We start from the raw sequence: 25,082 nt of genomic DNA, 5'->3' as shown, positions 1-25,082 counted from the left end.
TCTTGCAAACGGAAAACTCAACAAATCTAAAGATTCTATCTACTCTAGCTTCCTTTGATTTGAAACTCTTTTCATTGACCACTCTCTAGCTTCTTTTTGGATAAAACTTTCCCTACCTATAAACTAAAGCTAAGCTAATGGATTTGTACTATTGGGCACCAGTTGTCATGTAAAATTTGTCTCTTTTCCACACTGTGAGATAAATAAAAGGCGTGTTCTATGTATCCGTTGGGTCAGCGGGATAAAAACAGTACTTGGCGAGTAAAATTGGTGAGTGTGATTTGAAAGTTAGTGGGCAAGTGATGTCTTGATAAGCAGAGATGTGTCGAGAAAATTCAGAAAGGCACAGCAAAGTGATTTGAGTAAACTGATTTACACAAAGACAACAAATACGCTCCTGACCTGCTTGAAAACTCCAAAGAGGACAACTTAGGGAGCACGCGCCTGTCCCGTGAGGAGTGTACACCCTTCATTCACTCCAGTATACACCCCCAGACCCCCAGAAGGCAGTACTCTACAGGAAAGCAATGGGAGCCTACTGTTCTTGAAAGGTGTGCTAGCCAATTGATGAACATTAGACAACTAAAGGAGGGTCTGTGGTGAATTTAAAATACTGATGTCTGAGTCCAGGGAAGGATCCAGAAGATACCCTAGCAATATTTTGATAATAGAAATGGCCTGGAACACATCTGAATGTTTCCCAGTGCATTCTCATAAACACTGAGCATGTTTTAAGTTTGCATATAACTTCTTCTCATATGTTGTGCAGCTGTGAGTGTGGGAGAAGAATCCTCCTGGGACCTGGGCATATGTTCTCTCCCTGAGAAAATCTGAAAGAGAGCCCCAAAGGATGCACTGAATCCCTCTCTCAGCCAAGGAAGGAAAAGCTTGCCAGGAACTCTCCTTGGTCAGTGAGCAAGTGTGCGCTGGGAATAGAGCTGTGCAAACTTATTGTGGGTTAGAATGAAGCATGCATTGATATATTAGCTGAAATTCCGGGTCCAACCTTTGGTCGTACAATAACTTCAGTGCCATGGCTTTATGGACTTCATTTCCTTCCCCATAACATTAGCCAAAAGCACATTTCAAGTTAGAGATACTGTCCAGGTCCACACCCCTTTTCTCTGCATTTCCAAGGATGCTGGAGCTGACAGAATACTCAGCAATTCCTAGATTAGTGTTCTGATTTCACAGAAGGAAAAAGTGGGCGGTCAATGGACACTGATAGCATTTGTCTAAGACTGAAAAGTCCGTTAGAAGCAGAAACAAGACTACAGCCAGTTCCCTGAGGTCAACAGTCAAAGGCTGCTAGTTCTTTGTGGGGAAGAGTCCACTCATGAGTCTGATGTGAAGTTGAGTCTTCTGGTGTATCCAATAAGATGGGAGGCAAATGTGCCATACAAACAAACAAATGACCTTTGCAAACTCTCTCAGTAGACAATTCAACCACCTCTTGCAAAGCATTGTAGAGTGTGTGTGTCAGGCTTCCTGGATTTAATAATGCCATTTATTCAAAACACAATGGAAACAAATGTGAGGCAATCTTCACTATATACACAAACCCTATCTAGTTTGTTGATGGCCATTCCCGAGTCTTAAAACAGCGAGTTTTCTTTTAAATGCCACAGCTGTTGCCTCTAACAAACACTTCTGCTTGATGGTAGAATCAGCGAACACAAGGAATCAGCTAACACCGAAAGCTGTTTTCCTCCTAACTGGATGTCAATGTGGCCTCTGTTGTTTAGCGTTTAGCTGGCTCTCTGGGTGAGGGGGGACAGGATGGCCTGATCTCAAAACCATCCCAGTTTTCTGATGAAGAGTCGTTAGGAAGGAAAGCTTCAAGAACCTACAGTTTTACAAACTCTGCCAAACTCACCAATGAAAACTATCATCCTTAATAATGGCCCAATTTTTTTGTCTTAAAAATTAAAATATCAAGTACATTGTTCACAAAAAACCCAGCAGATATAAAGCTTGTCTTCTCTTCCCAGCAGGAAATTAGCATGAAGATACGATTCTAAAACACAGTCTGTATCAGAAGGGCTACATGTGATGTGTTCTAATTGTAAAATATCTTGCATGGTTTATGTATGTATATATACACACACATATATGTGTGTGTGTGTGTATGTGTGCATATTTCATCCTTTTCAAACAAGGCAATAGGTTCTCTGTCATCTCAGAACAACAACTACATAATTCAAATGCATGAGCAATTCAGTCCTGTCCTGTTGTGTACCTTCTCATAAGACAATGACTTGGAACTTCAGAGTGGAACTGATTGATCCCAGAGACTCTCGATGAATGGTGTGTGGTATGTGTGTGTGTGTGTGTGTGTGTGTGTGTGTGTGTGTGTGTGTGTGTGGTGTATGGGGACGTGCTTATGTGTACGTGCTCAAGAGGTATATGTGTATGTGTGTGTGCATGTGTGTGGTGTATGGAGATTTGTTCACATATATGCTCATGGGGAAGGCATGTGCATGTGATTTTGTGTAGTGGAATACTGTGGGGACATGTCTATGTGTGCTCTTGCTGTAGGCCTGTGCTTATAATGTGTGTGGAGGAGGGCAGAGGTCTGTGTGGGCTGTCATTCTCTATTATTCTTTGCATTTATTTTTTATAAAACAAGGTTTCTTTGCTAGACATAATCCTCATAGATTGGCTAGGATATTGAGTAAGTTGGTCTCTGTCCCTTCCTCCAGCACCACGGTTATAGACATGCAACATGCCCAGCCATTCTGTGGGTACTGGGGATCAAACACATGTCCTCATGCCTCTGTGAAAGGCACCTTACCCACTGGGCTATGTCTCCAAGCTTTGAGTCTTCCTTTTGTTTGTTTGTTTGTTTTTGTTAATCTAAGGCATCTCTAGTCTTTTAATTAGTTTCCAAGAGCTGATTGAGCATTAATTCAATTCCTCCTCACCATCTTTGCACTTTCAGGTTTCCCTATAGACTCATCTCATTTTGTTTCTCTGGGTCCACTTCTGGGTCCATATTTTTCTCTCCTAGTAGTGTGGTCAGAGAAGGGTAGTCCACCCCAGCCTCTAAAGTTTTATCCCAAGGGCAGAGACAGAACTTGCAGGCTGCTGTTTAGTTTGGCTCTTGAATGTATCTGAGACCTTATACCTCTTATGCACTATTAAGCAAAAGCCTGTTTGTCCTCATTAAAATTAGATTGACCACCATTTTCTCCATAGAAATTATGCCCCTATTTATTAAAGCTAATTATGCATTGTGCCATTTTTCTTTGCTGTTTGTATTCATGAATGCCTGGTCTCAATGGGAACATCTAGGTGAAGATCAATAATCGGTCTCTTATTAGAGCAGGGGGAAGCATCCATTGGTACACTGCGTTCAGTTGTGTGTAAGAGGGTTTATTATTAAAGCAGCAGCAGGCATTCACAGCCCTTGCTTGCTGGCAGTGCTGGACACAGAGGATTAAATAATCAGCCATCAGGCTCTGTCTCATAAATGTTTTCCTTTGACTTTTGGCAGGATCTCCAACCTGAGCAGATGCCAGTTGACATGGGAACTCTGAAGAGAGCAATTTAAGGATTTTCACATTTGCTTGCCGTGGTAAGATTTAAAGACATAACCACAAAAGACAGAAAATGTTACCGAGTTCTGGCGCTTTCTATAGATGCAAAATGAAATTGTTTAGGTCAGTAAGTTTCTATCTGTGCCTTTTTCCTGCTAATTATCTTAGCAAAACCAAAGAAAACATAAGAGAAATCCATAATGAATCCTTAAACATTGAACATAGCACTGTTGGATTGGATAAAACTAGAGAAACTGTGGAATACCTGTATTTCCTTATGCTGTACAATTGGACCAAGAAGGGGACACAGTATTCCCATCTGATGACAGTGTGCTGTTTCTACCGAGATGAGGTATTAGTTATCAGAACACAAAGTCCATGTCAGTGGGAGGAAAGAGGAAGTGGTTGTTTGAAGTTCTGTAGAGGGCAGTCACAGCCTTAACAAAAACCTTGAGATTGGTTTGTGAAGGAAAGAAATCTGTAGTTAATTAAGTGATTACATAACAAGAAGAATGTTTGGCGCTGGTGGCGTGGCTTCCACACTGGACACTTGCTGCCAATAGAGGCACATCTGTGTGCCATGACTTCAAAACAAAGTTATGATGTTGAAGATACCAGCAGATGAGTTCAAATCGTGTTATTTAAAGATAGTTTTAAAAATAGAAGCCTTTCACCCCTATGTGCGTATGTTTACATGTGTGTGTACACACATACACATATTTACTCTTAGATCTGATGCCAAGGAATAAATGCTGGAAGTATCAGCAAGTAAATATTTGCATCTTTCATAGACAGCCTCACAGTGTCTGTATGCCATCTAGTATAAAGTAGGCATGGAAAAAGAGAGTGGTCCACCTTCTTCAAGTTCCATCATATCATCCTAGGCGTTAGGGAATTAATGGGAGTTCGAGTTGTTGAAGTTAATAGGTCAAATTTAGAAATAATACCCATTTCTTATCCACTTCAAGCTGAGACTGATCTCTATGGTGTGATACCATCCTTAGCACATCTGGTTCTCTGAGGAATATCATCTTAAAATAGTTCATGTATTCTTCTGAGTCTATCTTCATGAGACATTCATAGCATACCCATGGTATGCTGCCAGACAGTGACTGCCATCTCGTTGGACGTTGTTGTACAGCAGATAGCTCTGTATCTATGAATCTGAAAATGATGAACTTGGCCATCAGTGTTCATAGTTAGCTTTTAAACTTGTTCCCCTCAAATTGTCTGCAACTTTATTCGCTTATATTACTACATGAACTTCAATTTTAATGCTTATGTTCTTAAAAACTGCTTGTGAACAATGAGAGAATGATGGTGAATGTGTCGGAAGCTAGGAGATGCATTGTGTAAACTGATACCAAAACTGGCAATACAATGTCACAAAAAACATTTTCTATTGTTTACATTTATTTATTTATTTATTCATTTATTCATTCTTGTCTCTGTGTATATGTGTGTGTGAGGCAGGATAATGAACAAATTATTGGGGTTAGTTCTTTCCTTCCATTCTTTAGGTTCCAGTGGTAGAACTCAGGAGCATTAGCTTTGATAGTAACTGCCTGTACCCCCTGGGCTGTTTTGCCTGCTTCTATTATAATGTCTTATACCTGAATGTCATGGTCCTCTTGAAAATTAAAAAATAATTGCTTTTTATATTTCATCTAATGACTTAACCACACTTCCTAGGAAGTACTACCAAACTCTTGATTTTTTCAAATGTGAGTCATGGTTTCCTTATCTAGATATAGAATTTAAATAAACATTTTAATTGGAGTATCATTAAATTGCAGATACTATTTAACATATTCATGTACCACCAAAAATACCTCCATGGTAAACATGAAGTAAAATGGTATAATGGTGTTGTACACTGTAAAGATTTGTCACTTGTATTGGTTAAATAAAATGATGATTGGCCAGTAGCCAGGCAGGAAGTGTAGGCAGGGTGCCCAGACGAGGAGAATTCTGGGAAGAGGAAAGGCAGAAATGCAGTCACTACACAGACACAGAGGAAGCAAGATAAGAATGCTTTACTGAGAAAAGGTACGAAGCTACATGGATAAACATAGAAACGAATTATGGGTTAATTTAAGTTGTAAGAGCTAATTAATAATAAGCCTGAGTTTATAATTAATATAAGTTTCTGTGTGTTTTTTTTGTGACTGAATGGTTGTGGGACCAGATGGGATAGAAATGTTCATCTACAAATGATGCCCAATGTGGGGCCCAAACCCATGACCTTGAGATTAAGAGTATCATGATCTACTTACTGAGCTAGCTGGGCTCTCCTAGTCTGGTCTCCCCACCTATACCTCCTGTCTGGCTACTGGTCAATTAGCATTTTATTAAACCATATGAGTGACAAATGTTTACGGTGTACAAGAGCACTATCCTACAGCGGTGAAGTCTAACAAGAAGCTGCCCAGCTTCAGAACAGCTGTTCTAACTGAATAGACATTCACTTGAGATAGATGGACTTCTGGTCTGGTTGATTTTAGTGCATGATGCCTTTTGTTCACATTTTCTTTATAATAAAGTTTTAATAAAATGCACATGTACAAAAACAATATCTCAGATATCAGAAGAGCCAAAAATTAAACTAATCAGACCTCCTAGAATCTGAAAGGACAAAAAAGGGCAGGCAGTAGAATGAGGAAGGGAGGGCAGGAGTCAGCAAGAGTGAGAATAACGAGAATGAGAATATCGCTGTCCTTAATGAAATCCTCAGTGGTACACGCCTTTAATCCCAGCACTTGGGGGGTAGAGGCAGGCAGATCTCAATGAGTTTGAGGCCAGCCTGGTCTACAAAGTGAGTTCCAGGGAGCCAGGACTACACATAGAAACCCTGTCTCAAAAAAACAAACCAAACCAAGCAAACAAACAAAAGATATGGGGAGATTTCCCTGAATGTAGCCTAGAGTTTCTGTCTTGCTAGAGAACCAAGGACAACACCCTTCTGTTCCCTATCCGTGATGTAAGGTCACAGTTGACAAGGCACGCCTGTTTGAAGAAGGCTGACTTGATGTACTAAGGGCAGGGGGAAGGAACCCGGCCGTGGAATTTTCCCAAATCCTGAAACCTTGCCTGCCTCAACTGGAGAGATTTTTATTTCTTTGCTTCTGGGTTTTAAATATTCCTTGAATACTGAGATTTAGATTTTAGTCTGTGAAACTATGCGAAGGGGCTCAAGCTAGTCCAAGCATGGCAAACATGTCTCTGGCAGGCCTTGATTTTCTCCCGCATTCTCTCTGCCTTGTGGAAAAACCATTAAATTACATTCCTAAAGCTAGCCACCAAGGTCTATTTCCTTCTTTGGCCACTTCCTCCTCCTGAGGTTGACTACCAAAGTCCAGCTATTAAAGTATTGAAGTCCAGCCATCAAAGCCCCCCCTTTTACTGCTCTAATTAACATGTCCAATCAAAACAAACCAACTCATCCTAACATGGGGTTTCCCCTTTTAGCTTTATAAACTGCCATTTGTCTTTGGGCCATGTCTGTCTTCTCTCTATCCAGAGGCAGTCCTTTGTCTTTGTGGAACAAATACTCCTTCCTCCTCTCCCTTGCTCCCTTCCCCTTCTCTCCCATCCTCTATCTCCTGTCTTTGTCTCTTATTCCCTGCCCTTTGTCACTCTGGGGCAAATAAATCCCTTGGTGCTGAGAACTTGGTCTTGGGGTGCCACGTATAATTCCAGTCCCTCTACTGTTTGTAATATTAATTTGACTCTTTTGAAGACTTACCTGGAGAAAAATAAACAAGGAACACGTTGAGGAGATTAAAATTACCACACAGAACCTTTGATCCTTATTAAAGACACTTGGTCAGACTGGGCTGTGGCAAAATTGCATCTTCTTCAGGCTGGAGTATGGCTTTGCTCTGAGCAAACACTTGCAGTTGCTCTGAATTCAGATGCCCTGAACTTTCCTCATTGAATTATGATAGCAACAAAAGCCAATCACTGTACGTATCCCTGAGTTATTTGTGTACTGGTCCTGGTGTTTAACACACTGATTCTAGTGTCAGTGGTCTAGAACACCAGCTAAGAAGAGAACATGGGAGGCTTTTGAGAGAAATGTTTACTGTGCAGTCCCTGTCAGGAGATGGGGAGGAAGGGCTCTCCAGGGTTGGAGTTGGAGGAGAATTGGCCTTTCTCGGACTCACTTCTCTCTTAATTCCTTTCAGATGTGGACGATTTTACAAAACCAGTCTGCAATTGTCTTCCTGCTCCCCCCCCCACCCCATCAGTCTCCTTTCTCGTCTCCTTCACAGCTCAGAAAGTACTCTGCCTGTTTACATTTGAAGGTTTTTTTTTTTTAACTATTGACCCACAGCCCTCTGCTTCCATAAATCCTGCTTCAAGTGTTTGCTCTGTAAGACAAACAACACCCCCACCAAGCCCGGAGTTTACCCTCGGACTCCATTTCATTACAGATGCTGAAGATAATCTATATGAATTGGGGGGCTGGTGCCAGGTCAAAAAACACAATTTGCCTGAACACACTGTACTGTTTGTCTCTACAAAGGATTGTTGATCGTATATCTATCCTTAAGCAATAAGGCTGCAATTGTTGGAAAATGTACCTAAATGATAAACAGGAAGTTTCAATGATTAAACAAGGCATGGAATATCTTCTAGACCTCCTTGTTCATACACTAATGTCAGAAGCAATCAAGGTTTATGAATAATGGATGAAGTTAAGCGCACGTGATCCAGATTTTAATCCAGCATGCTAGAAAAGAACGTTAACATAATGGATAGGGGTCAGAGAAATTGGCTGACATGGGAAATACCAACCAGTAATGTCATCCATTCCCCTTTGCAGGGATAAAACTTGTACGTTTTCTTGAGGGAGGGCGGTCTCCATTGCAAATATGCTTGTCTATGTGACTCCCCATCCTCCAGAATAGAACCACAAGCCCTACAACACATGAAAGCCTCCCTTTTGCTTTCATAGCTATTCAAACATACCTGCATTTATATGAACTTCTTCTCAAAAACCAAACAAATTCTTAATCGTCTCTTAAATTCTGACTCTAGCCCATTCAACCCAGCATAGCACCTACTTTAAACTTACTTTGGGCCACACAGCTCTGACACTAATCTATAGGAACAACCAAAGAGAATTGTAAGAATGAACTGCGAGGAAATGATGTCCTGAGGTGCTGCACTTAAAGTTCAATGTGACTGTAATTAACCCAATTAGCCAGAAAAATCAACGCCATGACTGTCATCATCATGGTCAATCCCACTACTAAGAACTCAGTGAGTCAGTTTTCTTAGAAATTGCCTGATCTGATACTTTTTATTTATAGTGTTTCCAACTAAACGGACACTTTTTTTCCCCTTCACAACATTGGTTTTTCTTCTGTACAAAGTCAAAGTAGAGGTGAGAGATAACTGGGGAAGAGTGGGAGGCTGTCTGGAACCCTCTGAAACCGGTCCTAAAAGCAGGAACCTCAATGGAGAGAAGCTAGTAGAAACAACAGCTGTTCTCTAAAGCCTCAGCCATTTCCACTGATGTATCGAAGAAACTCCAGAACACAATTAGGTTTTCCTTTCCGGTCACCCACAGTTATTTTGCAGCCGACCAAAATGGCTGAGGAAGAACCAGGAAGCCGCCATGTCTTCCAAGACCCCCGCTACCACTAGGAATCATTTTCTGGTGTATTAAAGTCATTTTTCCCCTCGAGTTTTACATCTGAAAAGATGATGTAAAAGCAAGATGACCGATGAGAAATTCTTCAGATTGAGAGCCTCCAGTAAATAGCAATCTGTATGTGACTCAAGGATGCTACTGAAGTAAGGGGAAGAGGAGAAAAGTCTTTTTAATAATATCTCTCGTATTATCAGCCATCCAAAAAAAATTCTAATTAAATCTTGAAAGTTCCTTCATAAAGAAATATTATTGAAAAACATTTTATCTGAGCTTTATGGTATAAATATTTGTTTGTTTGGAAATGAACAGGCAAGGGAAGCCGAGGAAAAGACAGTATTTAAGCATATTGTGATATACCTTAATGCCAGTCAGAAAGACTTGCTTGGACCTCTTGTTAGATAGTATGGACTTTATTTTTAGACTCCACCTGTGTGTATGTGTGTGTGTGTGTGTGTGTGTGTGTGTGTGTGCGTGTGTGTTTGAAAGAGGGAGAGGACAAAAGAGAATATGTTTAAGAAAGTAGTAAAAAAAAAAAGACATATTAAAAGTGAAACTTTGAGAGCATCCCAAAAGGATACGATATACCCAGTGTGCAATTTCTGCTAAGACAAAGCAGGAATTTCAGTGTTGTTCACAGGTTTACTTTGAGTTTTAGTGTTATTGTATTGCTCAGAGAGCTATGTTGTCACATTGTCAAGAAGCTACCAGGGAAACCATCGTATTTTTAGAGTCCACTCACATCCCGATTTTACCAAAAGATGATCCCAGAGTAAGATGATGTTACTCCAGATGAAAGGTATGTTGAAAAATCTGTTTTATCTTCCCACAGTATTTGATAGATCTATTTTTCATTGTCTCCCCCACTGAACAAATGTTTATTGGCCACCAATTAGACTTTGCAAAGTATTGTTTCACATACTGGAGATACTGGAATTAATCATGCAGATAGAAGTTTTTGTCCCCCTGATGGTTGTCCTGTAGTGTAGAGGGTGAATGATGGACACGACAAACATGTCTAAAATATGCAAACATATCCTTGTCCTTTACCATTGTATTAGATATAGGTGTATAAATAAGTAAGAAGGACAGAGGATGGAGAAGGAGGTGGAGGTGTCACAGTCAGGACTTGTCTCTTCCACAGAGTGACCTAATAAAGCCTGTCTATATAGATATCGCCTAAAACCAGAAGGAAAGACTTGGAGGTCATGAGAGCCCAGATGAGGCTGCTATTCAGCGAAGACTGTAGCAGGCAAAGAGAACAGAGAGTGCAAAGGCCATGAGAAAGAGAGCTGGGCATATATAAAAAGAAGTAGAAGAAGGAGCATGAGATGATCCAGGTTAGATCAATGCAAGAAGAAAAAATTTTCAGAAATTGTGTAGTCACCCCAAATGACTCACCTGCCAAGACCCTCACCTTAGGGATTGGGCGTCAACACATAAACTGGAGGAGCAGACATGGAAGATTCAGACCTTAGTGGAACAAGCATGGTTTGCACAGGGATGGCAGCAGTTGGGTTTATCACCACAAGGGCTGCTTTTGTAGCTTTGGTAAGGAAGCAGAGGGTAGGAATCTGTGTCAATATGGAGAATCTGACCTTGAAAAAGATAGAGAAGGTCTTATCTTTAGAGACAGGGCAGGGAGGGTCGGTGGGCACTTGGGGTCATGATAGTATAAGTTCTGTTGTGATGAGCTGTCATGCACCGCACACGTTAGGCTTCTACAGCCCAGGGACCAAGTGGCCACCTGTAAGACTTAATGAGCATCAAAGTGTCATCTGGAAAGTACAGCTAAATGGTAAAGGAACTATGATGACACCAGAGTGAGTATGAAAGACTGTCCTGGAGGATTATATGGTAGCAACACCGAAATGATGGATTCTCAGTCCTTAATGAGTTCTGTATTTAAAGGGCTTAGGCACTTGTGATCAGAATAAAAAGAATCTTGATTGTAGAATGGAGTCTTTAAAGCTGAGACTTTGCCTGACTTCAGTTGTCCATAATGATGAAACACAAATGTGACCAGGAAAGTGAGTGGGCCAAGAAAAATAGACAACAAAACACAAAAAGAAGTCTGGAAACTGAGAGGTCAGGACATCATAAGGAATGTACATCAAATATGGAAATGGTCAAGATTTAAAGAGAAAAGGCATCACCGAGAAGATTCAAGAGCCTGAACTAAAGTTTTCAATGAGTGAGGAGGCATCTCCTGGAAGGCATGCCAAGAAACCTATGGGGTAGTATAGCCCAAACTTCTCAGAGTGACTGCTGGTGTTTTATTGTGGAAGAAGAGGAAATGTCTGAGCCCAGTAATAACTGACCAAGAAGACATAGAACATGCTTTTAGGCTCCTTGTTATAAGAGGTACAGGGGAGTTAATGCTTTCGCATGTGAGGACTTCAGTAGAATCAGTCCTACATGTAAAACTCAGGTTTCAGCTAGATTTGACCAGAGAGGTCAAAGGGAAGTTTCCAGAGGGACTGAGAGTGAACAGATTTGGTGCCTGCTGCTCTGAACCCCAGAAGGTTCTATGAAAGGCTTTTAGATCAGAGGGCAAGATCAGACCCAAGAGGGAATGAAGTTCTGATGAGAGGACTAGAGAAGAAAGAATCTCTACGCTTGTGTGGTGACCTACATCAGAAGCCAACGATAGATGTCCTACCCACAGAAGCCAATGATTGACAGATGTCCTACCCACAGGAGCCAATGGCTGACAGATGTCCTACCCACAGGAGCCAGTGATAGATAATGTCCAACTCAAGGCAGATGGTAACGGTGAGACTCTAGGTGCCGAGAAGAACAAGGGGGCTCTGTATTACTCTCAGGAGCAGTGAGACCAAAGTGTTGAAGAACGGGAGGAATTTTGAGCATTTGCTTGTTGAGGAGACACTTGTCCTTCTGAGGAGCGGTTTGTCCTGAATGCACAGATGCGCTCCTGCCTTCAGGCCAACAGTGGCCTTCTGCTATGTCGTCTCACACTGCCTTCTGCGGCATGCATCATTACAGAGGTCAGAGATTCCTTCTTCATCACAGGCCCCTTTAGCTTTCTGGAACAGCAGAAACACTGTCATGATGGTCATATCTGGCCCATGACAAGCACACTCAGCTGTGGAACTTATCCCTGCACTTCATGGCATTCTTTCCTGAGCTGTGTTCCAACTGCATCCCACCAACTCATTTTCAATAACATATTCCTCTACCTGTTTTCCTCCGCTACCCATTTCATCCCTTGCCACAGAGAATAAAGAGCTGCACCTACTGCCACTTCACATCTCTCTTGATGTCGTGCTCTGGCTCCTTCTGTGCACCTCCTAGTCCTAGCTGCTCTGAACCTTTGCTCATCTTTGGTGTGGGTTCCGACACAAATAGAGAGATAATCTCGGTAGCTTCTGTGAAGGCCCTTCTCTCTGACTGACGGAGCTTGTGTTCCTGACCTGAGAACTGCAGCCTCATTATAAATAATTCTTACATATTCTGCACTCCACTTGAGACCAAACAAACAAAGAAAAAACAAAACATTGTTTTAGAAGAGATAGTTATTCTGCATAGGTGTTGGGGACACTACGTCAGTTTATGGGACCGAAATATGAGTTCTAATTTAGTATATAGTCTCAAGTCCACTGAATATGGAAAGCAAAGCTGTTTTCTTTTTTGCCCTTAAGGCAGTTATTGAGTTCTCTGAAGCTAACAAAAGAATCATTATCACCATTAGTGACACTGGCCAATGGGGCTGGCATGCATCCTAAAATAGCTGTCTGCCCCTTCGCTAACAATACAGAGACACCACAAGGATCTTGAAGCGTAGTACTTCAGAGTCATTTTGGGATTAAACAAGATGAATGAACTAACAGTTGAATTTGTTTACTCACTCTTCGTGCTCTCCTACACTCCTGCTTTATTTTCTGACCCAATGGCAAGGCGGGATTCAATCTTTTATAATTACGAATGCCCTTTAGTATGGATCCCCACCGCTGCTATGTCAGAGACGTGCACTATAGAGGTAAGAGTGTGCATGTGGCACCTCAGTACTGATATTTTGATTCTGACTTTATTGCCTGTCGTCTACACAGTGCTGTGCAAGCTACAGAGTGTTGTATGACTCTCTCTTTCTTATATAGTTTCTGTATTTTACTGCCCTAAAATGGGAATGCAAAGCCCTTGTAACTGGTGAGCATTTAGTAAATGCAATTTATTCTTTTTTAGCATCTACTCCTTGACGTTTTGCTTAAGTTAGTTACATGATTTTTCAGATCCTTTGTTTCTTCCTTTCTGGCCACCTTGGCTGTCTGTGCCACTTTTTAATTTAAGTATTTGCTGCCTTAATTTTCTTCAGTATTCGGTGTGCACTGTGTTAGCTTCCTGGGTGGGATGAGGGGGTGATAGGAGCTTTTCTTGGATGTGGAGGATCTGAGAGAAAGGTGACAATGACATGGGTGACAAATGCAAACAAATACTTCTGGAGTCGAGGGGAATGATGGGATGGTGGGATCCTGTGTAGCTGGCGGCATAAAGCTTCCAGAGGTCAAATGTTTACCAATGTCCAGGTAAATAAGACCGTCAAGGGACAAAGCCAGCACCCAACTTTGTGTGCATTCCACAATCTGTCAGTCATCTAATATTTAACAAAATGACTTTCTTTTGTTTTCATATAATTATCAGCATGTCCTTTCTTGCTGTGTGATTTTATTAATCTGCACGGAGGCAGAAACAGTTCAAGAAAATTAAGAATGGGAAAGAAAAAACATGGCTGATGAACAGTGAGACTAAAAGCACCCTTGTTCGTTTGTTTGTTTTTTGCTTATTTCCCTTGAGGCTGAAAAACCCAAAGACAAGTGATTTGAAATGAACTCCTTCCTGCTTTCTCCCGCCCTCTCCCATCCCTACTCTTCCTCTCTCCTGCCCTCCCCCCTCTCCCTCCTCCCATTGCTATTTGTCCTGGCTATCATTACATTAACAATCCGACTTGATAAGCTCCATCTTTAAGTGATGAAATGTGTCCAATTAAATGCCAAGTGGTGGAGACAATGGAAACAGATAGGTTTCCAAGCTCAGTTTCCTAACTGGCCCTGCCTTTTTAGAACAACTCTGGATTCTGTGTCATTAAAGAAGCAGAGAGAAAGGAGAACACACACTGCTTGGCTGTGTCTGTGTGGCCGTCCTTTCACACTTCATTAGAGGCTTCATCCAGCTTTGGTGCTCAGGCAGTATTGTTTTTCTGGAGCCAAAAGAAATGTGAATGAGGATGTGATGGATGCCCGTATTAAATTGGGTGCCCCTCCTCCTTTTAATTCAGTTCATTTAAATCTAATTTCATACTTTGACTTGAGTAAACCATCTGACTCCAGCTGTTGGATGCACTTTTTGTATTTCTGTTTTCACATAATTCTACCTGTAAAAGATTTATAGCTGCAAGAGACATTCTGGAACCTTTCAGAGCATTTTTGACATATGTTTCATGGATGGCTGGTAACATGATCAATTAGCATCCTGAAATCCTGTTCTTCTTGCTGGAATATTTTTAATGGGATAAGTTATTTTTATTAGCTTGAACTTTAAACAAATAATCATCTTAAGGGAGACATCATCATCAAAATAACTCAAATGAGACGGAAGGCCAATCCTCAAAGGGAATTGCTAGGAAAGAGAGGGAAAGACCACTGGGCTACAAAGAGCTTTATACGCAAAAGGTAGGAAGGGGCCTTCTGTAAAAATAAAAGTTGCAAGCACGGTTCATGTACTGTCTGTTGACTCTGAATCACTGTAATGTCTGTGTAGGCATGAGTGGATGCTGACTCATAGGTAATATACGTGTGTACAGTGATTAGAATTAATAACAAGTCATGGGTAATGAGAATGCAGTGCTTGGGGTTGACTTTCAATCATGGTCATGTTTACACTGTGCTTAAGGTTGACCTGAGTCAAAACCAATGTGGATGTATTGCTTGGAGCTGATATACAGTATGGTCAATGTGTTTGCACTTCTTCAGTTTGACTTGTGTTATGGGCAATGTATGTGTAGTGTTAGGGGTTCACTCTTGGACGATGAACAGTTTGGATTACCTGGATTTGACTCTGAGCCATGGTCAATGTGTGTCCACTATTTGGGCTTGTTTCTTTGTCAAAGGTAGTATGTGTGCAGACTTTGGAGTTGATCTGAGTCATAGGTAATGTACACACAGGGTCTAGAGTTAACTCTGAGCCATGAACAATATATGTACAGTGTTTGAAACTGATCTTGACCTTGAGTCAAGGGCAGAGTGCATATAGTGTTTAGGGCCAACTCTGAGTCAAGGGCAGTGTGTATATAGTGTTTAGGGTTGACTCTGAATCAAGGGCAGTGTGTATACAGTGTTTAGGGTTGACTCTGAGTCAAGAGCAGTGTGTATACAGTATTTAGGGTTGTCTCTGAGTGTAGGACAGTGTGAGTACAATGATTGGGGTAGACTCTGAGTCCTGAACAATGTTTGTGCAGGCCTTAGGATTGACCCCAGTGTGTGGGCAGTGCTTCAGTGTACTTCAAAGGATGTGCAGGGGTGGGAGAGGGCTCTTCTACTTATGGAATGTTTCAAATCAAGCTCAGTGACAGAGAACTGTGAGGACAGAAGTCTTCTTAGTGCTGCCTCTTTTACAGACCCCAGATGGAGGTGCTCACAGGTGTACTTTTATACCGTCTTATGGCTTTAACACTTAGAACTCAGAATTTCTCCATTGATAAATTCCTCCTGTCAGAAATTCTTAAACCAAGAAATGGACTGCTAGTAAATACCTTTTCTTGTTAGAACTCGGTGAACGCTCACAATTGTTCCCTCCCTGCCCCCTTGCTTCTTTAGTCAAAGCATAGCTAATAACATACTTGACAGCCCATCTGGGACCATGTCTAATGAAATCCCAAGGCCTCATCAAAGAAACATATACTGCAATTAGACCTTTCGATGACATCCTAAAGAAAAACAGCAACTACAAATTCACAGAATAAAAGAATCAATTTTTTTCCTCAAGTGAAAAATTGTACTTCGTGTTTTAGATGTCTTATAGTCTGTCTTGATGTGTAGAAAATATTCACCATTGCAGGAACAAATTAGAGTATGGATTTTTCTTCAGACTTAAGGGGCCCAGTAAGCAAACTTTAATTTTATTTTTTCACAGCCTTGTTTTTCCAGGACAAATGTGTATGTATGTGCACTGGGGAATGGACAATGTCTAAAAACGACCAGAATTTGCTGCTACTGTTCCAACTCTTCTTGCTGTGAGCACTAAGTATAGCTAAAATAACTTAAAGACAAGACTAACCTCTGGGACCATGCAAACACTATTTGTCTTTAATTAATAAACAACTCAATTCTCTGTTTCTAATACACCAACAATCTGAACATGATTTTATGTGTCAGGGAAGTTTGCAAAATTTTGAACAAGGAAACAGTGAAGGGCTAGAGAGAAAACACCTGAGGTAGGAAATGGTATAACAGATATACATGATTAGTAAATTGTTTATTTGCTCAGTGTGCTTGCTTGGTCATATGGTTGACTACAAAAGTCCACTCAAAACATCCCATGTATTCGGCACATTCAGTGACCCTTTGCCAAGCCTCTCACTACTCCTGCAAATTGAAAAATAATATCTACCTTGGATATGTAAAGTCAAGAATTTGGAATATAAACAAAGATATTAAATAGTCCACATGTTTTCAGTGAAAGGGGGAAACTTATTCTTAAAAATAAGAAAAAATGCGGCACAGAGTGAATTCTATTGCTTCTACATATTTACAGATCAAGATACAATAGATTTTAATAAAATGCTATTTTGATCTCTTGTACACCTTGGCCAAATTACAGTATATGAATTGACAGTTCATTGAAAAATACATTGAGAATAAAGTTCCAACCATTGCTCTACTGATTTATGTTTTGACTGGTTTATTCATCTATTCTTAATGGATGTGGTGTGAGTACTTTTCGGTACAGACCAAGTGGTACAGTAGAGCCAGAGAACTCTAAAAGAAAGATCGGTCCTTGAGCCTAATGGCAGGGGAAGACATCCATATACCTGAACAGGAAGTGCGAGTCCTGTCTGTACGGCTAGGAAGCTAATGGACTCATAAAGGCCTCCTGTGAAAGCGTTAGTTCTGTGTTCTGGTTTAGCATCTTAGCTCTTCATGGCTCTAGTGTGGTTTCATATTTCTTCTTCGTCTTCTTTCCCTGGAATTCAGAAGGTCTCTAGACTTGATTAGAAGGGACTTTCCCTTGCAAGTTTTCAGAGACTGTGAGGACAGTTTAGGGTTGGAAAGGGTTCTTTTCCTTCAGTACGCAGTCTGGTCCCTTCTCTACCTCTAGCCCAGTAAATACCTGTTCTTACTTCTAATCCTTCCTTGCTAGAGAATTTTGTGTTTATTGGGTATTAGCAGGTATTTTGTAGTAATCAGGGGGACAGCCTATGAGAGCCTGCTTAGATCACCATATGTGCTAATAAATTCATGCTCTATCCATTTGTCCCATCTCTTGAAAGCCTTCTTTACATATTTATTTTTAGGTTCCCAGAAAGTATACACTCAGATTTTGTTTTTGTTATTTTACATCACCAGGGACTGTGATCCCTGAATGCAAGAATTACAGTAAGTATTTTGCCCACTTTGTAACATATTGCTATCAAATACATTTGATGAAAATCTGACCGGTTCTTTACACAGAAAAAAACAGAGTGGGGTCAGGGCTGATATTCAGTGCCCTGCATGAAGGTATTTGGATTAACTGAACCAAAAGATGTGGTTCAGGGGTATGTGAAGATATTAAATAATAACATTTACATAGGGAGGATTAAGACATACAAACCGTTTCTTCCCAAGAGTTGCTAGTTAAAATCATAAAAACAGAAGGAAATACTTGAAGGTAGATTTTGATCTTCTGCTAGCATTTTCTTTGTTATACAAAAGTACATCCCAGACGTGTGCTTCTCAAAGAGAAGAGAAACTCAAACTGTGTCTTTCACATGCACACAAACATATTGTCAATTATTTCCCGAAAGTGGGGTGCATTGATGGCGAGGACTAGATCTGAATATGGCCTCTAGTTTCTGAGGAAACACAGCGATTCTACTTCTTCTCCCCTTTGTGGCAAGAACTCTGAAACCCACATAGTTTCTCCACACCAGTTTCAAGTCATAAATCTGAAGAGAATATTTTCTGTTAAAAGACATAATCACCATTTTTATGATAGCATATAAATGGTAGAAATCACACGCCACTTTATATGTGTTAAACTATTGTAAGAAGGAATTAATAAGTCAGGTATCAAACACAATTTCAAATACCAGCAGGGTGTAATAATACCTATTTGCATTTTCTTTGTGATACTGTTGAGAGATGATTCATTTTTCAATGACAGCATTGTTCACTGAAGCATTGATGGAGGAAGAGCCGAAGTAACTGCGGAGCGCAGTATTGTTCAATATTTGTGTTTTAGGACCCAAATCTCAGAGGGTATTAGTTGATATAATGAACATTTTTTTTGAGAAACACACCATATGCACATGTGTAGTATGCATCATGTAGTCTAAGGAGTCTGGAGACCTCTGGACTCATATAGAGCAACAGAATGTGAGATGTATTTTGATCTGCTCTAGCCTAGCGTTTCTCAGGCTCCTTATACTCCTTCCTGTCACATTCTGTAATATTCCATGGAATTACGATCATGAAAAACACTCTGAAAAGCGAGGCACTTTACATTATGAATAAATGTATTTCAAGGAAGGAGAGAGAAACACACCTGGGAAAGGACAGAGGACATGACACGAGGAAGTCTGTCCAGTTCCACCTCTGCTCTGCTGAGTACATGGTCTTGGATGTAACATGAGGGGCCGGCTTGTTGGGGCATCTATTCCCTCCCAGTACCCCACAGCCGGCAAGTCCCAGAGAAAATCAACTACACAGAGATCTCTATAAGTTATAAAGCTGATTGGCCCATTAGGTCAGGCTACTTATTAGCTCTTATAACTTATGTTACCCCATTATCCTTATCCACATTAGCCACATGGGCTCAGTACCTTTCTCAGTGTGACAGCTTACATGGTGCCTCTTCAGTTGTCTGCACAGGAATGGCAGAGGGAGCTTTCTCCTCCCTAGCCGTATCCTATTCTCATTGCCCTGCCTCTACTTCCTGTCTGGTTGACCCGCCTATACTTTTTGCCTGGCCAATCAGCGTTTTATTAAAATACATGATTGACAGAATACAGATAATTCTCCCGTACCACTTGGAGACAACCAATAAGCTTGCTATGCGGTCGGAATACCGTTACCTTCCCTGTTTTAGAGATGGTTGCTGAAACCAAATTCTAGAGTTAGTGCTTTCTAAGTACTCTTGACCACAAAGTACTATCATTCATAGTGTGGGTATCCTTGTCATTATTACTAAATCCAGAGGTGGGACCCAGAAACAGTGAGGGATTTTTTTTAACTTTGGAGCCAGTCCTGGAACTAGCTCTTGTAGACCAGGCTGGCCTTGAACTCACAGAGATACACCTGCCTCTGCCTCCCAAGTGCTTGGATTAAAGAAGGTGTGCACCATCTCTGCCTGGCAGTGGGGGAATTTCTACTTACTGTCTTACTTAGCCCTTTCTAAGTTGTTAGGGTCTCATGTATGTTGTCATCATGTGAAGATAAGGTCACTTCACCCCTCCATGTGTTTCCTCTCCTGTCGTATTCTCTGAAGTGTCTCTATTAATGCACTGTATTGAATGAGTGGAGAAAATGGATGCCCTGTCATGATTTTATTAGGAAGGCTTTGAATTGTCCCCATAATGTATGTTGTTGGCCGTGGATTTGTTATGTGTATACTTTATGAGGCTGAGATATAGTCTTCTACTTCTAGTCTCTTCTGGGATTTTGTCATTAAGGGACATGGATTTTGTCACTTGCTTTTACAGCATGTGCTGTGATGAATGTGTTGAACCACTCCTACATCTTTAGAAGGAAGCCAACTTTGCGATGGAGGATGGTCTTTGTTAATTCAGTTTTTGTATCTGTGTTCATCAAGAGACATTTTTTCCTGCAATTTTAATGATGTCTTTATCTGATTTTGATATCAGAGTGATACTTTTCTTCTTAAGTCATGTGGTCAGTTATGTTAGTTTGCTTTCTGCTGTTGTGGTAAAGATCATGACCAAAGGCAACTGGGAAGGAAAGGGTTTATTTGGCATCCAAAACAGAGTCCATTGCTGAAGAAAGTCAGTCCAGGAACTCAAGGAGAGCAAGGATTCTGAGGCAGAACAGAAGCAAAGACTGGAGGAACACTACTTAATGGCTTGTACCCCAGGTTCACATCAGCCACCTTCCCATACAAACTATGACGACCTGCCCAGGAGGGACACTGCTCACATCAATCACTAATCAATAAAATGCTGCACAGATATGCCCACGGGCCAATCTGATAGACACATTTTCTCAATTGAAGCTCCATCTTACCAGAGGATGATGGATGTTTCAGGTCAATAAACATCTATCCTAATCAGCAAAGGTGTAGCCCTTCCTTCTCTGTTTGTGGTATACTTTCAGGGGCATCAGTGTCTGCTCTACACAAAGGATCTGCTGTGAAGCCATCTGGCTCCAGACTTTTTAAAAATGGGAAATTTTCCATAAAATACTACCTTAATCTCATAGCTTGTTAGAGATCTATTTAAATTGTTTGTCTCATCCTGGTTTAATTTTGGTTAAGTCATATGTATATAGAAATTCATCCATTTCTTTGAGATTTTCCAATTTAGTGGATACAATAATGATATTTTAAATTTTAAGATAGGTTCTAATGATATTCTGAATTTCGTTGGTACTTATTGTAATGGTTCCATTTTGTCTCTAATTTTATTAATTTGTGTCTTCTCTCTTCCTTTGGATTAGATTAACTCTGGGTTTGCTAACTTTATTTTTTCAACGAAACAACTCTGTTTCATTCATTCTTTATTTGATCCTATTTTCATTTCCATTTCTTTAGTTCTGGCCTGATTTTAACTGTTTATTTCCTTCTGCTTATTTTGCCTTTGCTTGTTCTTGCTTTCTGAAAACCTTACCTTGCACCCTTGTTTATTACAGATGTCTCCGGCTTCAGTGTAAGCACTCACAGCTGAAAGCGCGCCTCTTAGCACTGCTCTCATTATAACACCATGGTCCTGTGTCTTGTTGTGCTTTCACTTTTATTTAGATATCGTGATGTTTTAAAATTGTTTTCTTGATGTATTCGGTGCTATTAATCACCCAACAGTGTGCTACTTAACCCCCTTGGGTTGGTGCATGTTCTTTACTTTCTCTTAGTCTAATTCTGTTGTGATCAGAGAGAATATAAGTGGCCATTTTCACTGTTCCTCTCTTCATCAATACTTTCTTTGTGTATTGATGATCTATTTTAGAAAAATGTCCCACGAGCTAAGGAGAATACTTATTTTTGGTGTTTGGATGGGTCCTTTTGCTATCTCTTAGGTCCATTTGGTTTATGGTGTCACTTGGATATTTCTCTATTTTTTTCTACTTGTTTGTTGGTGGTTGGTCAAGGTTGTATAATTAGTGATGAAAATTGAATACCAAGTTTCATGCTATTATTGCCTTGGGGTTAATCTGAATATTTATATACAATTGTATTTATTTTATGAAAGTGAATGCAATAATATTCAGTGTATATATGATAAATATTACAATGTCCTCTTGGCCAACCCTATCCTTAATCAGTATGAGGTGAGCTTTGTGTCTTCTGATTTGGTTTGAAGCATTTTGTCATATATTACAAAAGTGAATGGCTTCCTACTTCCTCTTTCCATTTCTTTATCTTTTTTTATATCACTTCCCCCTAAAGTTACCTCTATAGTTGATGGTGTTGTATTTCTTGCAGAAAACAAATAGATGGGTCTTGTTTTGTAATCCAATCTGTTACTACATGTCTTTTGATTAGGAAATTAAAAATATTAATATTCAATTTACTATTGAAATAATGTATTAATCCTTACTACTTTGTTGATTTTGTAGTATCTGGTATTTTCCTATTTCTTATTTGTTTAGCTACTTTTATATCATAGTTTATTATTTTCTATAACTTGATAAATGTGTTTGTTTTTCTTTTCAGTCCAACAAAGTCTTTCAAGTGTGTTCCATAGATCTATCTGACTTTGCACTTATTAATTCCTTTAACATGTTTTTATCATGAAAACTTTTATTTTTCTCTTTCAATTATGGCAGACAGTTTTCTTGGGTATAGTATTATAGGTTTCTTTTGTCCTCCAGAATTTGAAATATATCATTCCAAACCCTCCAGAATTTAATGTTTCTATTAGAATCTATTGTTATTCTTATGGGACTGTCTTTATATGTGACTTGATGTTTCTATTATACCATTCAATATATTTTTGTCTGCATATGTAGTGTTTTAAATACATATATGGAAGGTTCTTGTCTTGCCTGTTGGTGCTTTGAATGCCTCCTGTACTTGAATGGGCATCTCTTTTTCTAGACTTAGACAATTTTCTGCTATTGTTTTGCAGGCAGTTTTCTATGGCTTTAGAGCAAAATTATTCTTTCTTCTATGCCCATGATGCATAGATTTAATTTTTGTATTGTCACACAAATCAGATTTCAAATATTTTGTTCATACATTCTTATAATTTTTGCTTATCCTTTCATGAATATTCCCATTTCTCTACCTTACCTTCAAACCAAAATACTCTGTTTTCCTTTTCATCTACTCTATTATTGATGCTTTTAATGAAGTATTTTATTAGATTCATTCAAGTATTAATTTCTAGTATTTTAGTTTATTTTTCAACATGTATATGTTTTTATTACATTATACTTTTATATCTTGTTTTGATTTCCTTTTTGCATTTAGCATTTTGTGATCTCTTGTCATTTTTCCCAGAGTTTGTCATCTTTGATTTATTTGAGCATATTTATAATAATTCCCTTGAAGTCTTCATCTGAGATTTTATCCAATTCATTCTCTCCCGAGGCTGTTATTGTGGGATTAATGATTTTGAGGGAAATCATATTTCCTTGGTTTTTATGTTGGAACTTGTGCATCTAGGGTTAGGTCATTGGTTGGACTTTTTTAAAAATCATTTTTGTTTTTCTAGTGGAAGTGTTTGCATTGTTCAATATAGTAGGGTCAAGGTATTGTTTTTATCTGCTAGTGTTCAGAACATCCAGTTCAATCTCTATTATCCCTCTAAGAGTAGAATAATGTTTTCACAATAACCACTTTAAGGCACTGGCCTCGTATGGAGATACAGTAATAGTCAAATAGAAGCCCTTCACCCTTTAATCTCTCATCTTTGTATAAAACAAATAAATACTAATAGCACTGTGTATACTAATATATTAGTAGTTACTGTGGGTATGAGTGGGGAAAAACATCAGAGCTTAGAATTGGGTTGATAGAGCAAAGGGTAAAAGAAGAAAAAAAGCAAGAAAAGGAGGAAGCTGTGGACCAGGTGAGGGCTATAAGTGAGTTTGGGCTGTTTCTCTGGAAGAAAACAGAGAGGGAGAGAAATAAAACCAGACGATCCAAAAATGTTGTTGATCTCAGATGCCTGAGACATAGAGATAGCACAAACCAGGATGGACTCTGCACATTTTTCTCACTCTGTTTTATAAAACCTATATTACTTTCCTACTAAACTAGATATCTTGGCAGTTACCATGTCTTCTTAGAGCTCTTTTTTCAACTCCCCCACACCAGTGTTTTTATCCTCTTGGGTTTTATAAGACTTTGTGTGTGGTTGTGTGGTTCATCATTGTATTTATGTGAAGTTTGCCAGACTTGGTTTTATCTATATATAATGTGTACTATAAGTACTCAGGTACCCAATACAGATGTTTCATGTAAATGTGTGACTAGACAAGGCAATGGGAGAAAAAGAGTGTCTTCAGTTAAACAAGGCATTATCCCTGCATTAATAAAGTACTGGAAGCAGAGTTTCCTATAGAAAGTATGTGATCCTAAGACACTTCTTATGTTGATTTCTATTGCTATGATAAAGCATCATGACCAAATGCAATTTGTAGAGGAAAGGGATTGGTTAATCTTGTAGCTCCTAGTTCATTGTCTTAGTTATGATTTCCGTTGCTGTCAAGAGACACCATGACAATGACAATTCTTAGAAGGAAACATTTAACTGGGGCTGGCTTGCAGTTCAGAGGTTTAGTCTATTACCCATAACAGAAAGCATGGTGGCATGCAGGAGAACATGGTGCTGGAGAGGTAGTTTAGAGTTCTACATCCAGATTTGCAGACAGCAGGAAGAGCGTGAGACACTGGGCTTGGTTTGAGCATCTGAGACCTCAAAACAAATCTGTCAGTGACAAACTTCCTTCAACAAAGCCGCACCTACTTCAACAAAATCACACCTCCTAATAGTGCCGCTCCCTGTGAACATATTGTTTAGGTGGAATCTCCACCTCAGCCTCCTTCTCTCTCTCCAAACCAGCCCAGTTGTTTAGCTTGGAACTCTGCTTTAGCCTCTCCTCTCTCTCTCTCTCTCTCTCTCTCTCTCTCTCTCTCTCTCTCTCTCTCTCTCTCTCTCTCTCTCTCTTCAGATCTGATCTTCAGAAAGCCCACCAATCTTGTCCTAAGATGATCAGGACCATGCCTACAGGGTATTTAAGACCCTGTCACTGGTCCTGCCGTCTGCCGTGTGATCTCTTTCCTGCCTCCCTCAGAGAGTCACCTGAGAGTTGCCTTGCTCTGTTTATTAAACCTAGTCTTATTAATTCAGCTGGATTTGGTTTATTGCATCAGTGGAGAAACCCACAACTGGGGATTTTCAAAATACTTATCAACTCGGTGCAGGGCTTGAATAGAGTTGAGTCTTTCCTGTGAACACATGGAAAGCCACGCTCCCTCCCACCCCGTTCTCC

At 39.9% G+C, this 25,082-nt stretch overlaps 1 protein-coding gene across 1 annotated transcript in view; it reads left to right on the top strand.

The window, feature by feature from the left end:
- The window catches only part of Sema6d (semaphorin 6D), a 574,281-nt gene that overhangs the window by 204,911 nt on the left and 344,288 nt on the right, over positions 1 to 25,082 (top strand). The window contains exon 3 of the mRNA XM_085696406.2: positions 3,497 to 3,577. The gene's annotated coding sequence lies outside the window, so the exon portion shown is untranslated. The remainder of the gene's footprint in view (positions 1 to 3,496; positions 3,578 to 25,082) is intronic.

Source organism: Myodes glareolus, chromosome 10, assembly GCF_982192425.1.
Source record: "Myodes glareolus chromosome 10, mMyoGla1.1, whole genome shotgun sequence".
Classification (NCBI taxonomy): domain Eukaryota; kingdom Metazoa; phylum Chordata; class Mammalia; order Rodentia; family Cricetidae; genus Myodes; species Myodes glareolus.
The sequence above is the reverse complement of the archived record's forward strand: the minus strand, read 5'-3'. Positions and strand labels throughout refer to the sequence as shown.